Source organism: Hipposideros armiger, unplaced genomic scaffold, assembly GCF_001890085.2.
Source record: "Hipposideros armiger isolate ML-2016 unplaced genomic scaffold, ASM189008v1 scaffold_5, whole genome shotgun sequence".
NCBI classification, from domain to species: domain Eukaryota; kingdom Metazoa; phylum Chordata; class Mammalia; order Chiroptera; family Hipposideridae; genus Hipposideros; species Hipposideros armiger.
The window spans coordinates 6,073,905-6,093,846 of record NW_017731355.1 but is presented as its reverse complement, the minus strand read 5'-3'; the positions used below and the strand labels follow the sequence as shown (position 1 = coordinate 6,093,846).

The window sequence follows — 19,942 nt, the reverse complement described above, 5'->3', positions numbered from 1 at the left end:
TTATAAGGATTTAATTGAGCCAAACTGACCACAGGCTTGGAAGCAAGATCTCAACAGACTGAGAGTTTGCAGCTTCTTTTATGTGTTTAGAATTAAGGAATTATGTGCTCTCTTTAGGGTGGTTTCTTTGAAAAAGGCATTTCAAAGATGTATTAACCAAATGTTTTCCCTTTTGAGGGGTCTGAAAAGAGGCCTTTCAAAGGCATGTTAACCTAGATGCACAGAAACCATGGACAGGGCTGGCTTAAGGCAAAGATAACCTTTTACTAAAGAAGTTACGTGCCTGGGGTGCGACTACCCACCATGACCTGCCCAGTTAGGAATTTATGGTCAGATCACCCTGTGAGGTGATTTTCTATAGAGCCCTTTTTTCAACCACAGTCTACTGTTTTAAAAGAATGTAGGCTTCCAGAGGGATACCAAACCCATTGTGAGATATGGAGTAATTTGGTGTCAACTGCTAAGGTAATTCCTAGAAGGTGAATTTGTTGAGCTGGGTCAGATTGGGTATCACGTGACATAGGAATGCTCCGAAATCATAGTTGGAGTTACAGATGATTTTGAGTATCAGACAGTAGTAACATGACTATTAAGCTTTTATATTGGGTTGTCGGAAAAGTCATGATGCATTTTTGCAACGAAAAACAGAAAAAATACGTCATGACTTTTCCGACAACCCAATACAAGTATTACATTTTTCTTGTAGAAAAATTGGAAAATACAACAAATGAAAGGAGAAAAATTGGAGAGAAAACTTGTAATTTGAAAAAGGAAGCATGAACTAAAGCATTCTGAACTTTTTCTGCTAGTTTTTCCTTGTTTTTATTTAATATTTTTACTGAAGTGTTGAGTGTGCAAAGTTTAAAGACTCAGTAGCTCTATAAGGCTTGTTCTGAGAGGCAGCTGTTCCCCCACTTCATCCCCACCTTCGCCCTCCCTGATGCATACACTCATTTCTTATAGCTGATTTTTTTTTCGCATTTATCTCTGTGTTCTGGTAGGGGAGGCAAAATTATTTTTCTGTTACCTCCTTAAGTTCTCTAGCTGGGGCCCTGTAAATTGGACTGAAAAAAGACAGATGAACAAGAGAAAAGCACACAGATTTATTGAATGTACGTTTTATGTTACATGGGAACCTTCTTAAGGAAATAAAGACCTGAAGAAGTGCTTAAGACTGAGCATTTTTATGCTGGATTTGATGAAGAGTGAAAAGCCATGTAAAATCTGTGATAAAACAAAAGAATATGAGCGAAGGGTAGTAAAGTGGGGAAATTTAACAAGACCAGTTCCTTGGGATTTTCCTGTGTCCCTGTATCTTCAGAGATAAAGATGCTCCTTTCCTCTGAGCATAGAGAGGGCACCTCTCACCTGAGGGTCTTAGTACCTGCTTCAGGGGAGAAGGGGAGGTCAGAGTCCTTCCTGCACTTGCCATTTCTCAAATTTCTTCAGCTTAAAATATTCAGTGTCCAAGGCATCATGTTGTGGGATAGCAAGTTCTGAACGTGGTCGTTCTTAACAGCCTTCTGATGTTCTGATTTCTTGAATTTTCAGCTTCAGGCACTGCCTCTCCATTTCCCATTATGGCAGGTGAGGATGTAGGTTTTTCCCCATATCCCCGGATACCCTTTTTGCTCTCCCACCCTAGTGTAGGTGTTCATAACTTTGCTTAGATCAGTGTTTAGTGTTTACGCAGTTAAGACTGAAAGTGCAGTTCACAGTTAAGCCATGTAGTAAGCTGTGAATACTTTTCCTTCTATACTGCTTTTGGTTTTTCCTGAAATTTGTAGTTTTCTTTGTTGTTATTTACTTTTATATTAACTTCTCGCCAATGCTGCATGTCCTTGAATAACATCATTTTGTTCAGTTTTGTTATAATGTTGATGAGGCAAAAAAAAAAGAAATCAATTCCTGGCTGGGACCACTGACCATGTGGAGTTTGCGCGTTTTCCCCACGTCTGCGTGGGTTTTCTCTGGGGACTCCAGCTTCTTCCCACATCCCGGAGATGTGCATGTGAGATAACCTGGTGTGTCTACATTGTCCCAATCTGTGTGACTGGCCCTGTGATGGAAGGGTGTCCTGTCCAGGGCGGGGTCCCACGTTGCGCCCTGAGTTGCCATCATAGGCTCCAGCCACCCATGACCCTTACTTGTTTTTATTAATCTTTCCTAAATGTATGTATAGCTCACATTTATTATAATGTTTAATATTAGAAGTGTTTTGGATCTTTATGTATGTTTGTTTAAAATTTTTGTGACCAGAAATATGCTGTAGGAACTCAACTTTTGTTTATATCAATTATCTTATCGTAAAATTGGTTTCCTGATATATCGTTTAGCTTAATGTCACAGTTTCCAAGAGGCTATCTACGATATTGAGTGAGGACTTGTCGTATAGTTCAAATTGCAACTTGTTCAAATTTCCTTTCCTAAAGTTCTGACACTTCAGGTATTCTGTTAGTTTCTCATACTCCTGATGATGCGCCTCCATCTGGACGGGGTGCCCACTATTTTTATGCACAGCTCTCATCCTGGGACTGCCCTTTAGCAGCATGTTGGGGATATTCTTTGTCTCTCTGTGTTGGATTTCTTGTTTTTTAGATCTCATATCTTCCTGTTTCTTGGTTTACTCTGTTATTTTGGCAGAACATACTCTCTGGCAGGTACCTGAGAAAGTTGATGGGAGTTAAACTTTTAGACCTTGAATAGCTGAAAATGTCATCATCTGTCCTGAGTCTTAATTGATTGTTTGCTTGGGTATAGAATTCTAGCTTGAAGTTTTTCCTTTGAAATTTTAAAGGCATGGCTTCATTGTTTTCTCGTTTCCTCTGTGTTTACTTCATTGCTCTTGAAGCCAAAGCCATTAGGTTCCTGATCCTTTGTGTGATCAGTTCTTTTCTTTTTCACTGTTTGAAACTGCACATTAATGTACCTTAATGTGAGTTTGGTTCCATCCATTGTACTGAATACTTCGTGAATCCTTTCAGTCTGGGAACTATTGTGTTGATGACTTTCTCCCCTTTATTTTTCTTTTTTTTCCCCTTTAATTTTCTCTTGAACCCTTGTTACTCAGATACCTGGACTGATCTTCCAATGTTCTTATGCTATTCTATTGAGTGTTTTCATTTTTGCTGTTAAATTTTTAATTAATAAGAAAATATGCTTGTGTTCATTCTCACTTTCTGACTCTCTCTTTAGTTTTCCTTTTTTTTAAGTATACTGTTCTTGCTTCCTGTTTGTAATCTTTAATATTTTTGAAAATATTAATGGTGTGTTTTCCCCCAGAGTTTTCTTCTGCCTACATAGTCTCTGTTAGGACTCAGTACATAATTTGAAGGGCCAAGTACAGAGTGAGAATGCAGGGGTCCTTGCTGGGCATTTATTAAAGCATTCCGAGACAGCAGCAGCAGCAGAGCATCAAACCTGACACGCAGCTCTTCCAAGTGCAGGGTGCAGCATGGCTGCCAGGTCACACGCTTGTGGAGCTGACCCTGTTCTCTCTTTCCTCCAACTTGCTTTTTCTGTTTCTATCTCTGTTTTATGCTAGAGATGTCTAACAATTCTTGGCTTTTTGCTGATGTTTAAGAGTGGGATCCTAAAAAGCTGGTTGGAAGCTCTGAATATGTAAGTAGGTCTTACCAATTGTGAGCTTCACTGTAGGATGATCTGACTGGACAAATTTAGTTTGGGAATTTGTCAGTATCTTTATATTTTTCCTCTTAGACTAATATCACTGGTCAGATTCCCCAGAGATGCCTTTTCTAATCTCTTCTGCTTGGAAATGAAGCCTTTTGGAAAGAGTATGGATAGAGGGGGCTGGGGTCAAGTGGTTGGTACTAGCATACAGGCACATCAGAGCCAACTGTTACATTTTCAGGAACTTTGCGAGTCAGTTGCTAAATACAATAATTATTAAAGATTATACAAACTTATAATTAAATGTTATATTCAAAATCAGGGTGTAATAAATACTAATAACTCACCACTTCGTAATATTTTATTACATTTTGTTACTGTGGATACTCTTGATTATTTACATTTATTCTATCTATATGGTGGAAATACTATGTAATAATAGGCTATTGTGCTTTTTTTCTGAACTGTGCATTCAGTGACATCATTTGGTAGCTTGAAGCAGCCAAGGAAAGAATATTTATACCACAGTAATCAGCAAATATTAAAAATAACTTCCCTTGTCTTGTTCCTCTCCTTCCCTCGCCTCCAGATATTAAACATTTATTTACTAACACACAGTGGGCTGGGATCTAATACCATGTTAAACTGCCTTCCCCTTACTTGGTGACCCCTAGTCCAGGTAACCCTCTGTTTTAACCCTCCTTAGATTACCTTCAGCCCTTTGCAAGAGTGCGGGAAGGACATTTGTCTGCCTGCCTGAAAGAGTGAGAGAAGGGGATCTGGGAATTGCATTTCAGAAAAGATTTTCTGTGATTTCTTCCCATTTTATCTCTGCTGAACCTTTTTGGGGGCTGTTCCCTGATGCTTATTTTAGGATTCAATTTTCTTGGGTCTCTGAGTTGAGTCTTTTACCTTCTGTGCATTTATTTTCCAGCTTTCAAAAATTTGTGGCTGTAATCTTCATTTCTTTTTGTCCCTGTTGGTTTATACCATAAAAAGAAAATCTGTTGGTGTTTGGGGAAGGGTCAACCACTAGTTATGTGTTTAAATCCACCATCCTTACTCAGAAATCGGCGATATAATTCTTGAAAAATATAGGTTAATTGCCTGAACAATTGAAGGGGTTTCTAAATAGGCTTAGCCAATCCCCTGTTGGCTTGTCATGTATAAGTGCAATCAGGAAAAAATTTTACTGATTCTAGAATATTTTTTATTTCCATAAAGGAAGAAGTAACCCTGTATAAGTGATGAACCAGATGACCCATTGTAGTTTTTATATGGATGTGTGGGGACATAAGGAAACACATAAAACAGTTTCAGGCCACATAGCTTGGTCTTGAGGACAGTTGGAACAATAGTGTCTACTTGTCCCAGATTCTGTAGCAATTCCGGTTGCCTGTCAGTGGCTGGATCTGGTCCCTGCTCACTCTGTCCACTCTGAGGCAGGCTCCCTCATCTCTCTCGTCTAGTGAGCCTTTTAATCATGTGACTTTGTCTCCACTCTTAACCTCTTCTGCTCAAACTCAGTGTCTACCTCGCCCCCATTCGATTTAATGTGATTGGGTTGGTTAGACTTGCATTACCCTTAATTTTACAGCAGGCCATCTCGTAGTTCACTAAGTCCTTTGAATATTGATGGTTATCTTTTACTTAAGGTCAGAGTAGAAATGTCATAGGACATCAGGGTGGCAACTTAAGGAGAAGAAATTGCTTGTCATCTCTCGGAAGGGGGATGCGTGCCTCTCAGGCACTTAAAAAACTGCTGGATTCCTCTATAGAGGGATGTATATATTTAACATATATTTTTTTGAAAGATTTTTGTAGTTCAAGACAATGACAGCTGTGGCTAAAAGGAATACATATCTGATCAAGTGCTATCGGACACTGTGCATGTGAAATAGATTAAATGAGTAGGAGACCCTTGTTCGAAGTTGTGAAGATGGTAATTATTTCTAAAGGTCCAGTGTGCAGGAATGTAGAATTGCTAAATGAAACATTTCTACAAAAAGAGCTTCTGGCAACTACTGCTTATTGCTCCTCTTTCCAGCCTCTCCCTTTTCCCTCACCGTCTTTTGTATTTTAAGTAGAGGTTTGTTTTGTTTTTTCTGTTTGTAGGATGAAATCCAGGTCAGACTCTATGTGCTAATGGTTTTTTTTGTTTTGTTTTTCTTTTTTTTTTAATCCTTTGTAATTTCTGGTGATCTACGTGGGAAGAAATGCTTCTCTTTTTCAGGATGTGTGTGTGTGTGTGTGTGTGTGTGTGTGTGTGTGTGGTGTGTTAGGCTAGATTTTTCCATATCAGGCTGTATGCTTGGGAGCAACATTTTATACAAAATCTGAAAAGGTTTTTTTTTCTGGGTTTTTAACTTTATTCATATAAAATTCATATAAAATCTTTCAAGAGTATAACTATTAAATCACCTTGAATCACATACTTAACAAATCACCTTATGTGAAAACACAATACTATAAAATTGGGACTGTCATGTTTGCCATAATCTCCTCCTCAGAAACTGACCTAAATTCACCTTGGCATTGCCCACAGCATGCATTGGAAGTAGGAAATCTATAAATGAGGAGTTCTGTTGGCATGGTTTGGGAACAATTATGGTAGCATTATGGTAGGCTTAAGAAAAAACTCACTCTGGCAGCTGACTGTCAAGGTGATGGTGACCGCCTCTTTGACCAGCAGCCTCAGAGGAGCTCCTTTTCTGAGCCCTCCATGGTAGTGGTGGTGTCCCGAGGAGCTGCTGCCACACCCCTCCCAATTTTGAAATGCCCTAAGCTAAATGGTAGGGAGAATTTTTTGCCAAACTTATCAGTAGGTTTTTTGGGGTTTTTTCTGCCCCCTTTCACTTAGGGGATACTTAAAAAAAAGTTTTAAGGTGAGAAAGTTAAATTTTTTATGTACAGTCATGGTTTTATTAAAACTTTTGTTAAAATGGACTTATACTGTTGAAAGAGCAGATGGCTGTGATAAAATGGGAACGTGTGAACTGGAAAAAAAATTAAATCATCATTTAGATTAAATCATCATTTCAAATATCTCTAATATGATTCACTGAAATGTTTTTCCTTTGGGTTAACTGTTAATATTGTGTTCTCTTTTTATGCATCTTTTGACAAAAACCACAGAATAAAAGTATGGACACAGAGAAAATGACCCAGGTGGCTTTGAAATTGACTCATTCAGAGGTTTTTTAGGACATGGACTTTCCAAAGTCAAAGAATCTTGAAAATAAGGCAGGAACTTGTAAGAGCAAAGCTGATAATGGGCTTTTTGCCTTATTCTGTTCAGTGAATTGTCAAAAAATCGATTATGCCTATCAGGAATACCCTTGGGCCGGCCGAGTGGCGCGATGGTTAAGAACTGGCTTGGGACGCCAGAGGGCCCCGGTTCGGATCCCACATATGAGGGCCAGTGACACTGCCCTCCACAGCTAAGATGCTGAACAACAGCTCAACCTGGAGCTGGGCTGCCCATGAGTCGCTGGCAATGGCATAGGCTGCAGCCTCTGTGGCAGTGGGTTGCCATGGGCCACCGTATGTAGCCAGCAGCCAGCGTGAGCGGCCAGCAGCCGCAGTGAGCGGCCGTCCAGAAGCCGGCGACTAATTTGCCTCGCCCAGGAAGAGCACAATGATGGTGCCAACTTGTGAAGCAATGTCCTGCACAACTAGACTGAAGAACAAAACGACAGCAACTTGTCTGTTCCCCTTCCCCCAATTCCCCAGTACTGTTCCCATCCCCCCAATTCCCCAATAAAAATATTAAAAAAAAAAAAAAGGAATACCCGATCCTCTTGTAATATAAGCAGTATTGGAAGGCTGTTATCCAGCTGCCTTAGAATGGCAAGGGCTTTAACATACATCCCTCTCTAACCCCCTCCTTAAAAAAAAAAAGAAATAGGCATCACCTTCTCCCTACCTCCCGTGCACCATTGCCCAGAGTAGGTATACGTGACCCTTTGCCTAGACAGCTTGCAGCATTTCTAACTGGTTCCAGTGCTTAGTTCAGTGCCAGGTCCCAGCAGGTGCCCAAAATTTGTTGAATGGAGAAATGAATCAATACCTGTTTCCCAACTGGTGCTTTTTATACCCATTCTATGTAAAGGAGCTCTAGGGATCTGTCAAAAATACTAACCCATCCATGCTACTTCCCTTTTAAAAGTCTTTCAGTGGTTCTCAGCTACTTCAAGTTTTGCCTTCCAGACTTCTTTCCTTCTAAAATTGTTTTTTTCTTTTTTTAATATATATTTTTTTAATTGGGGAATTGGGGGATGGGAACAGTGCTGGAGAATTGGGGGATGGGAACAGTGCTGGAGAATTGGGGGAAGGGGAACAGACAAGTTGGTGTCGTTTTGTTCTTCAGTCTAGTTGTAGAGGATGTTGCTTCACTGGCCCAAGTTGGCACCATCATTGCGCTCTTCCTGGGTGAGGCAGATCAGTCGCCGGCTTCTGGACGGCCGCTCACAGCGGCTGCTGGCCGCTCACGCTGGCTGCTGGTTACACACAGTAGCCCATGGCAACCCACTGCAGCAGGGGCTGCAGCCTGCGCCGTCGCCGGTGACCCACTGCAGCCCAGCTCCAGGTTGAGCTGTTGTTCAGCATCTTAGCTGTAGAGGGCAGTGTCACTGGCCCTCATATGTGGGATCTGAACCGGGGCCCTCTGGCGTCCCAAGCCAGCTCTTAACCAATGCACCACTCGGCCGGCCCCTAAAATTGTTTTTGATATTATGAAATTAACATATATACTGTACCCAGAATTTCAGATGACACAAATTAGTTGCAAATAAATATATGCTCCTGACTCTCCTCCCCAAATATCCAGTTTGGGGGCATAATGTATTTTTCTATGTATTTGCAAACTACATTATAGTCTTTTCAGTTTTGTTTGTTTTGCATCAATAGTATTATGCTAAAATATTGTCCTCCCCCCCCCAATGGCTTGGGTGAACTATGTAATACGGAAATTAATCCTTCGTGTATATGGTAAATATTCTCTGTATCTTTTGCTTGTCTTTTAACTTTATGTTGTTGTTTTTTTCAAACAGATGTTTAAAATTTGTATTTTGTCAGATATGTCAGTATTTTGTGTCTTTTGTTTAAGAAGGAGAATTTACTTCCCAGTAAGATTTAAAAATCATTCTTTAATATTTGACAATATAGGATTTTACATTTCACTTAATCTGGCATTTTTAAGGTTTTGTTTATAATGAAGTAGGCATTCACCTTTCTGTTCAAATATCCAGTTTTCTCAATTTATTCAAACATCCTGCTTCCCCCACTTACTTGCTCTACCTGTAATCATTTGAGATGCTGTTTTCTTGAACTACCTATCTGTTTCTTCTCTACGGCTATACTATTTTGATTACTGTAATTTTAACATATGTTTTGGGAGCTATTTTTTTCCCACCCCAAATCATATTGACTACTCTCTCCCATTTTCTATTTAGATATAAGTCACATACCATAAAATTTACCTATTAAAAGTATGCAGTTCACTGGTGTTTAGTATAGTCACAAAGTTGTGCAACCATCACCTGTAATTCTAGGACATTTCCATCATTCTAAAAAAGAAACTCCATACCCATTAGCAGTCACTCTCCATCTCTCCTCTGGTCCTGGCTCTGTCCTGTCCCTGTCCCCGTTTCCCCCAGCCCCAACTGGACCCAGACAACCACTAATCTGCTTTCTGTCTTATACATTTGCCTATTCTGGAGCTTTCCTACAGATGAAATCATAGCGATATGTGGGTCTGGATTCTTCCACTTAGCATGTTTTCAAGATTCATCCATGTTGTGTGTATCTGTATTTCATTTCTTTTTATATCTAAATACTAACCCATTGTATGTATATACCACAATTTATCCATTCATGCACTGATGGACATCTGGGTTGTTTTCACCTTTTGTCTATTTTAAATAGTGCTGCTCTAAATTTTTGCGTACAAATATTTGTTTGAGAACCTGTTTTCAATTATTTTGGGTATATACGTAGGAGTAGAATTGCTGGGTCATGTGGTAATTCTTTGTTTTATGTTTTTTGTTTTATCTTTAATTTTGTTCTTTTATCTGGTAAGTTTTGGACTTACCGTTAGACCAAATAATTTTTAATTTGTTTAATTTGAAAGCCCCAGATAGCATGTAGTTTTCAAATAATGACAGATTTTTGTTCCTTCCTTTCAAATATTTTAATCTTTTTATAATATGGTTGGCATCTTTGTTTTATTCCTGGGTCTAATTTGGAAATGTTTTCTGTATTTTGCTGTCGTGTATGCTGTGCTATTTACTATAAGTTTCTGGTAGATTCCTTTTATTACAGTAAAGTTTTCCTCTACCTCTAGTTTGCTAAGAATTTTTTGAGAATCAGGAGTAGGTGCTGAATATTATTTCCTTTTAAGAATTGATTGAGATATGTCATCTTTCCTTTAAACTGTTAATGTTTCAGAGCATTGGGCTTGCACCACTGTTGGCCTTGGTTGATTCCTTGTGACTTGAGTGGATTTTTCTTCCCATCCACTCTGTTGGTCACACATACACAAAATCTGAAAACCAGTCTGAGAACCTCTGTTCTGGAAAATCTGTAGTGCCCAAGTTCAGTGATGGTGTCGAGCTGTACATGTAAGAATGGAGTCCAGCATGTTTCTTTTCCTTAGTCTCCTTATTCCCTTCACTTTTTCCCATAAGCTAAACAAGTTAAAATCTTGCTATTCAGATTCAAGAAACACACTCCTTTACATGATTATAAATACACTCCATAATTGTTCTGCTCATCATTCTTGATAAAAAACAAAGCTATAGCATGCTTTGACTTTTCAGTGAAGTAGCAAATTACCTTTGTTCATAGCAGGTGCTCATCACCATAGTGACAAGGAGCCTACTCATCCTTGAAGTGGGGCAGAAGGCATTGCTTTTCAGAAGGACCTAAGACAATCCAAACACCCTTTTGTAGATTAGACAGCAGGCCTGTTGAAGGTATGTCTCAACATTCTCAGCATGTGCAAGATACAGCTGAGATAGTTTGTAGAGAGGAAGTAAAATCCTTTGAGTTGACGTTCCATCACTTTACAGGGACTCCTAAATAAATCCAGATGTTCTTTACTTTCTGCCTGAGGGTAATCAAGTAGCTTCCTATTAAGGCTTATTAACCACCCCCCACCGCCACCCCCCAATCCATATTGAAGACAACTGGTAGAGAAGGTCTGGGGGACTTGAGAATTAAATGAGGCAAAGATAAAAAGTGATTTTTACATTTGGGCCAGATTGTGTAAATGGGGGCCACAGGTAACCTTTGGTTTAAATACATAGTGGTTACATTTGAAGGGCTTTTTGTCTTAGGTCTTGCTATGAGGAAAGGTTGTTAGGGACCTAAATTTTAGAGATTTCTCTTAACAGTTGTGTTTAAAGCTAAGCTCTGTAGAGAAGGTTGGTGCAGAGAAATAGATCGGGTTTTTCTGCTTGAAACATCTACCCCGATTTTTGGAGGATGTCAAAAATAAAACTAAATTTTAAGGTAGTTAATAAAATATAAAGGGGTATCTAATTTTTAGTTTATGAATAGAATTAACAAGTTTAGGAAAATAAAGGTACATTTTTAACTAGCCAAATAATTTTGTTTATGGATAATTATGATAAAAAAAGTGTAAGTTTAATTATATCAAGAAAACAGAGTTTGAGATCAGGATAGAAAAATGCCAATAATACAAATGCTGGGGGCATTTTGATATTAATCAGAACATCAAAGGCCTCCTAAAACAATTGATAAGTTTTTATTCAACAAGCACTGAGTGTCTAAAACATACTGCTTTGGACCCAGTAGATACAGCAGTGAATGAATGAAACTAAGTCTTGTCCTAGAGCTGTGTTCTAGCAGAGGAAGATGGGCACATGGTCACATGTCAGGAGGGGGTTCCTCTCTGAGAAAATGACATTTGAGAAGAAATGTGGAAGAAATCAGAGTGACACAGGTACATATCTGGGGGAAGAAGCAAAGGGAACAGCTGCAAGTGTAAAGCTCTGAGGTGGGATTCCGCTCTGTGTGTTTGAGGAAGAGAAAGAAACCAGTGTCCCTGGAGCAGAGAAGCAAAGGAGAGAGAGAAGGAAATGAGAAATGGGGGCGTGGGGGTGGGGGGCAGGTTAGGGGAAACCAATGAGGATGTGGCACAGAATGATACGATGGAGCTTCTCTTTTTCCCTATAGGATCATTCTGCCTGCTCAATTTGAGAGTAGGGCATATGGGGAGCAAGAGTAGAATAGAATGGAGAGACGAGTAGGAGACTAATGCAGGTGGGAAATGATGGTGGCTTAGAACAGGGTAGTAGCAGATGGTGGTGAATGGTAGTTGGATTATGAATAAATATATTTTGAAGGTAGAGCCAGTGGGATTTGCTGAGGTGGTTTGTGAAAGAAAAAAGGGGGTCATGGGACTCAAGGTTTTTTGGCTTTAGCAATTGGAAAAATAGGGTTGCTGTTTACTAAAATGCGGAAGATTTGGGGAAGGTGGTGATGGAATGTGCACAGGGAATCAGAATTTTGATTTTGGACATGTTGAATTTGAGATGCTTATTAGACATCCAAGTGGAGATTTTGAATAGTCAGTATTGTCAACCTTAAAAATAAAATAGCCAGTTATTTCACCAGCAAAAATGAATTTATTTGGGAATGGCAGAGAAATTGAAATTTGGGACACTCAATCAATGGCAAACCATGGACAAGTTGGGAGATAACAAGAGAGGAACGTTACTTTATAGAGCAAAAGGAGGGCTGTTATAAACAAAATGTCCATTGGAGGAAACTGGGAATTCGAGTGTAGTTGAATTGCTTCCCATTGGCTGATTCGTGGTGGCTGATTCATGGTGGCTCCTACTGGCTAGGTCTGTTGCTGGGCAAGGAGAAAAATCCCCCTTTTTCCTGCTGGGTAGTCAAGTAAGCCTCTTCCTATGGAGAAATGTGAGGAAGGGGATGCTTCCTGTCGGAGTCCACAGGGTACCGAGTGGCGGTGAAGGAGAGCACCTCCTTCAGGACTTCCCGCTGCATCTTAAACGAGGTTCCTTTATTCATTTTCACAGTTTACAGACCTGGAGTCCTGGAGAGAGGTTTGGGCTGGCCACTGGCGCAGCCTGTAGGCTGTATTTATAGCCATTAGACTGGGGTTAGCGGGTGGGTCTTAGGGTGCCAGTTCCCAATCTTTATGAGCCGCCCTGGGGCATCAAAGGGTTTGCTGCAGGATATTTAAAAATTTCCAGGAGAACAGGATGTGTGCTTGCTATATGTTTTTAAAAAGATGTGGCAATGTGAGCATGTTTGTGTTTTGTATGTTTCTATGTGGCTGGGATCAGCCAAGTGCAGTTTTGTTTGTGTACCTAGTGTTTTTCACGTAAGAAATCATATGTAAGCAAACACAAAATTCACATTTTACTCAAATTATACCCCAATATATCTATCACTCAATCCCATATAGCAGAATGATTGTACTTAATTAGAAGTTCCTGGAGGGTGCAGTAGAAAATCTCCAAAAACTAGGAGATTTGTGCAAAATGTCTTTTAAAAAAGTGATTTATTTCTAAAATTCATGCATATTTTGTTTTTTTCTCTAATATATTATTCCATTCTGAACCTTAATGATGTTTAGAATTAATTCCATGGACTAAACATTTGTTGCAAGAATGAATAAATAGGCTGCTTTCTTTAAAGTGAGTATACTACTCAACTTTGAGATAAGATGATGCTCAGAAAATTAAGGAGGTTTGGGTAGTAATGGATGAGATCAGACATCTTTAGAAGGAGCATAATCTAGTAAATGAGTGCTAGAGAGATTTAGAACAGTCTAGGGAATTAGTTCAGACTCAGAAGAGTATGAACACCTAGGAAGTTTAAGTCCATTTAGTTATATCAGCTGAACGAAGTATGTAATAAACTGCAGTTGATTAGGCCTTTAGGAGAAGCTTAAAAACAAAAGTTTCAAGCCATGTTTGGTAGAGGGAGAGGCTGAATCTGCCTGTACTGAGTATTCTGGTTCTTAAGGGGGGATATAATCAGTTGTGGGTCAAAAACTGTATTTCAAGACTCAGATGATTCTTCTTTCTTTGCTTTTTCCCCTTGTATCACCTAAACCTTCTGGTTTAATAATTTTGATACCAGGAGAGGGGATAATGGAAAATTCAGGTGTTCCAATTTCCGAAATTGGAATTTTGATCCCCATTATGATTTAATAAATTGACACACTAATTTGTAGTATGAGCTAGCCTTGGGAGCCTCGTTAAACTCAGAGTGCAGTGATAAAAGCCAGTTTCTGGTTCTGCATTAGTATATGAAGTGGTGTGGCTAGGTGGTCATCGCATTATTCCTTTATGATTCTCAAGATTTATAATTCCAACAGTAAGGAGATTCTGTTCAGAAAACCAAACTTTTTAAAAAGGCATTTTTGGAATTAAGTCCTTTTTTAAGACCAAAAAGAAAATTTCACAGTAATTAGATTTTTCTGATAAAATTTGCCCAATATTTAAAGCGATTTCTTCTCAGCCTCTTGAGCCTTTCCATTTCCTCTATTCCTAGTTCCGTGCTAGGAAAAATGTTAATTTCAGTGCTGTTTTTCTTTACATTATGGCTAGCCTTTGTTTTTGTGTGAAGTTCAATCAAAAATCATTTATTTCCTGTTTGACCTGTCTTTGTTCCTCTGACTGCTGATGTTCCTCCGCTTCCCCGTCGTTCCAAATGAGAACCTGTGGAAGGCATTTACCTGTAGTTCTGATTTGTGTATTTCCTGTCATCATGTAGGAACTTTAGAGCTGAGTGGCATTAGAGAGCCATGACGTCACTTTTCCATCCAAGTTTAGTTTTAGTATTGAAAACTTAGGCAGTATTGTACGTTTTTTGCTAACAGCGAGTGACCTCAAGAATAATCTGCCAGTTTAAAACCCGATTCCTGGTTGTTCCTCTTTTCCCTGTTATTGGCTCAACCTCTCCTTTACGTTTTATTGGAGCCTTCATAAGTATCCTTCTAAAATTTGTTTCAAATCTGTTTAGAGTATTTCAGGAATGGTTTGAGCACACACCAGGATCAGATTCAGTTCCAGAAAGACCTCTCTTTTTGTGCCATTTTGTTTCTGTGTTATCCTGATGTTCTCGTCCTGTTTCTGAATTTGTTATTAAATGGGCACTCATATTCTTTCCAATTGGTTTTATTTATTAGAAATATTTTTTTGTTTCATGATATGGTTGACTGTAAAATAGCTTTCTGAAATCTGAATAATGGTGAATGTTACTCTCCTTGAGGGTATTGTTAGGTGAAACACTAAATGGGCTAGTGTAAAGGGTTTACTTAACGTGTGAATCCAGGTCTAACACTCACCTCTCCATAAGATCCCAGGTAATGCAAGTTAGCCTCTGGTTTGGGTCTGGGTAATGTTTAGCTATTTTGCTGATCACTGTAAAAGGCTTTTTGGATACAGAGTTCTTTCTCAGGTTGTCTTTTGATTTGATTTCTAAAACTGGGAGGTGAGTGTTTAATACAGTATGGTACTGCGGGTCAGCTCCTGAAGTAAGACATATTGCGTGTTTTCATAGGGAGAACTTGTATTTATTTAAATCTTTTATGACTTAAAATGTGGTTTGTTTAAAATTTTTAGTGCATCTGAAAATGTTACCCTGTGAAGTAATGGCTACAGCACTACTGTGATCTTGAGCAAATTTCAGTTTCTGAGCTTTTGTCTCCTTTTCAGCACAATGGTTGCAGACTGTGAGGGACAAAAACATTTAGGGATATGAGGTTTGTGGTGACGTGAGGACCACAAGGGGAGAGGGATGCAGGACTGGGGAGAAGGAGCAGCCTGATGTAAGGCTCAAAGATGCCAGTGTGCTTAGGAACAGAAAGGGGGCCAAATGAGAGATTTGTGAAAGTACTTTGTGGATATAAAACGTTCCTTTACAGTTTAGGTGCTGTTATGGTTAGGGAAGAGGTGTGTGTGTGTGTGTGTGTGTGTGTGTGTGTGTTTTCTTTTTCCAGTGAGCTATGGTTTGTTAGTAACAAGGCCACCTTGCTGGGGAGTAGGATGCTGCCTTGAGGATGGAAAGGAGAGTAGAACCCATGAATCACAAATTCCAGTAGTTTGTGCATTCTGATGACTGTTATTTTATTTGTACTGATAGTCTTTATTTTCTGTAAGATTGGCAGTAGAAAAGAGAGGAATGGGATTATTACTAGAAATTTGGGGTGAGGGAGTTTTCCAATCATTTCTACCTCTTACCCTGTTTGGCTTGTGTAGTTTTGCCATCTATTAATCCAGTACTAAAATCTGATCGTGGGTGTCAGGTTCTCCTCTGTGGCTTGGTTTGTTAATAATTGAAGTACTAAGGATTCTGAGTGTGAACTCTGCCTACTTTATAATTAATTTAGAACCAAGGAAATCAGGATTTTCTGTTGAAATAATAAAGCATTTATTTTGAAGACACAATGTAAATAAATAAATATGTATGTGAAATTTATATGTATGTGAATATATACATATATATATTTTTTATGTATAAAAATTTTATACATAAATTTTATATGTATGTGAAATTTACAGGAATGACCAAAACTTGATAATAGGACATAGTTTATGTTTTTATAGCCCTAAAGATGGAAGTGTTTTTAAACTTCTTGATGTCCTCTTCCTTTCTGGTTTGGGTGTGTAGGAGTCTGTTTATCAGAAATTTTGTTAGGTTTTTTAAAAATCTTTGTAAACATGACCCTAGACAGCTGTGTTTACTATATAGTAAAGAATCATGGGGAGACTGTACAGGGTTTCTTGTTGGGACTTGGTGTCTGTGTATTTTAGTATTTTAAGGATGTGGTTTGGGGCTTTAAAAATGAGAGGGAGGGTGCCTAACTCAGCTGAATGCCAGCATACCTAGATTGTCTTATCCTGGAGGTTATTAAGCAACATGAACATTGTTTTTACTCTAATTAAACAGGCAGTGTTAAGTAAAATAATTTTATTGTGGAAGTGTTTGCTTGTTTGCACATGGCTCGTGAGTAGGATTTTCTTTAAAATCTGATATTGCGTAGAAATGATTTAGGAAATTACAGTGCTGGGAAAAAGATGCTACCTAAGCCAAACTACTTTTTGCTTTGCCGAAAAGTAACCAAGATGAAAGGTGATGATGACCTGGAGAGTGTCTTCTGTGTCTTCACTTGCTCTTGTCCCATCTCTGAGAGAGCAGGGTGTTAGATCAGGAAATGATGGGTGGAGTTCCTTCATTGCATCAACTTCCTGGGCTGCCGAGGTATTGATTAACCAGGCCGTCAACTTGTACTTAGGAGATTCTTGCTGATTGGCTGGCTTCTTTGAAGTTCTTAGGTTTGATGTTGATTTCTCTGTAATGAGTGTTCACATGTACAAGGCACTGTGCTGCATGCTTGAGATACAGAAAAGAGTAAGATTATTCATATCTTTCAGGAGTTTACAGTGTAGCAAGGAAGATGACCACAGGATAAACCAAGGTAAGTGTCCCGAAGAGAGGCATGGTTCTGGAGGCATGTATTAACAGTAGCCGTTCTGTAATATTGATGGGTTGGGCATGGGCAGTGGATGAGACCTGGGCAGGGAGGGGCCCAGTTGGGAGAGCAGCTTCAGTAGTTCAAGTGGGTAAAGAATGATAATGATGTTTACAGGTAGGGAAGAAAGTCCATATGGCCACAGTGAAGGTGAAGGAAAAATAGGAACTAAGGCAGCTCTTAATCAGAAGTCCTGAGAATTCCTCTACATTCTGTGCAAAATTGTTCATGTGTGTTCTCCGGCATTTTTCTGGGGCAGAGAACTCAGACCTTTTTTCAGATTCTGAAAAGGGTCCAGGGTCCAAAAGAGTTTGAGAATCATTGTGCTAAGTTAACAACCTTTGATGACTGAGAGGATGTTGATTTTTGAAGCTTTGAAGAGCAAAATAAGGAAGTCGTGGTAGAACAGACTTTTCCTTGTGGGAGGTAGGGTGGCATTTGGGGAACTGAGTGTATGCAGTGGTCTCCGGGGGCAGGGGGGGCGGGTTGCCTTGTCAAAGTTGCTTTCCCACCCAGCAAATTAGGTAGATCCATTAGCGACTGCTTGACAGTGAAGGCCTCTGTTTTTCAGCCAGAGGAGTTCCTTTGCATTTCTCCCATATTTGGATTCCAGGTTGATGAAGATGTAGGAGGTTACGGTGCTATTGTATAATAGTTCCTGGTGTTTTCTTTTCATGGAGCTCCTCTGATGTGTCAAGTGTTCTGTGCTTGATCCTCTGGGGGAATCTAAAAAATATGAGACTGGGACCCTGCCCTTCAGGAATTGATGGCATGTAAAGAATGGGGAACCACTGAGATTTGAGGGTTTAGAAAGTACAGTCACAAATATTCTGTACTTGTAAATAGGAACCTCTGTACAGTTCATTTGGTGACTTTGAGGCAAATCATTTGACTCTTCTATTAATCATTATATAAATGTGTGTGTACACACACGCACACATGGCTTCATTTAAAATACTGTAAAGCACATTTTAAAAAATGACCCAGCACTTAGTGTTCTAAGATGAATTGCCACTTGTATACTTGATAAGTAAATTAAAATATTCATTAAATTATATCATTAAATATATATTTATGTTCATATATATTTATTACATATATACTACATATATATTCAGTACATATATTTATGATTTATATTATGAAATATATATTCATTAAAATTTATATCATTCATTAAGATATTCATTATACTGGGCTGGCCGAGTGGCACAATGGTTAAGAGCTGGCTTGGGACGCCAGAGGGCCCCAGTTCGGATCCCACATATGAGGGCCAGTGACACTGCCCTCTACAGCTAAGATGCTGAACAGCAGCTCAACCTGGAGCTGGGCTGCCATGAGTCACCAGCAACGGCATAGGCGGCAACCCCTGCTGCAGTGGGTTGTCATGGGCTACCGTGAGTGGCCAGCAGCCAGTGTGAGCGGCCAGCAGCCGGCGAATGATCTGCCTCGCCCAGGAAGAGCGTAATGATAGTACCAACTTGGGCCAGTGAAGCAATGTACTCCACAACTAGACTGAAGAACAGAAGGACAGCAACTTGTCTGTTCCCCTTCCCCCAATTCCCCAGCGCTGTTCCCATCCCCCAATTCCCCAATAAAAATCTTGGGGAAAAAAAAAATACTCATTATACTTTGGTCAATTTTCACATTTGCAAAATGGGAATAATAATAATAATAATAATAATTGTACTTATAGAGTTGTACTGAAAATGTAATTAATACATACATATATAGTGAAGCTCTTTAGAATAGTGTACAGCTTAAGTGCTCAATAAATATAAGTGGGTGTTATTAATATTAATATTTTAATATTAATACTATAATTTCTTCTTTCTCCATGGGTGAATGTGTGGGGGGGGTGACTTCTTTTAAAAAGATTTACAGTGAGATGTCTTTAAATAGCAAAATTTCCTATGCGTAAATTAAATGTTTAATTCATATTATCTTTAAAGTTGTGAAAGTACACTTACACAAGGCTGATTGAAGTATTTATTAGACTGCTGATTTACATCACAGTATGAGGGATTGAAAGCCATGTATTTAAGAAACTGATGGATGGGTCTTGACTACTGTTGCCTTTCAGTTCTTTTATGACTGTCTGTGTGTTTGTTGCCTTTCATTCCTTTTTATCTTTCTTGTTGCTTTCTGATTCATTTCCTGTCCAGCTTTCAGTATTGGGTGTGGAGTAGTGGAGTATGGCAAGAACTTCTCTTGGTTGGTGCCCAGCATCTGAACCAGGAAGGAGTGATGCATCAGGCAGCCTGTGGCTTCGTGGGGAGGGACTTAAAATGAGCCTGCGGAGCTGCCCTGCCCAGGGACTCACAGAATCCCAGTTTCCTCACTCCAAATCAGATGGTATGCAGCTCCACACACTGTGTGCATAATGGACACCCAGTGTTTTCCAAATGTTTCTATTTATTTACATTTATTTCTCCTTTTTTTTTTAAAGCCTTTTATTGGGGAGTTAGGGGATGGGAACAGCGCTAGAGAATTGGGGGAAGGGAAACAGACAAGTTGCTGTTCTTTTGTTCTTCAGTCTAGTTGTGGAGGACGTTGCTTCACTGGCCCAAGTTGGCACCATCATTGTGGTCTTCCTGGGCGAGGCAGATCAGTCGCCAGCTTTTGGACAGCCACTCACAGTGGCTGCTGGCCGCTCATGCTGGCTGCTGGCTACTCACGGTAACCCATGGCAATCCACTGCCACAGGGGCTGCAGCCTACGCCGTCGCCGGCGACTCATGGCAGCCCAGCTCCAGGTTGAGCTGTTGTTCAG

General features: G+C 39.5%; 1 protein-coding gene across 7 annotated transcripts in view; it reads left to right on the top strand.

Annotated features, from left to right (window-relative positions):
- Positions 1–19,942, top strand: part of FBXO34 (F-box protein 34) — a 90,556-nt gene that overhangs the window by 32,625 nt on the left and 37,989 nt on the right. Inside the window, exon 1 of one of the 7 annotated variants that reach the window (XM_019645170.1) lies at positions 17,094–17,116. The exons of the other annotated variants lie outside the window; for them this stretch is intronic. The gene's annotated coding sequence lies outside the window, so the exon portion shown is untranslated. Of the gene's footprint in view, positions 1–17,093; positions 17,117–19,942 lie in introns of those variants that run through there. 7 annotated transcript variants of the gene reach the window in all.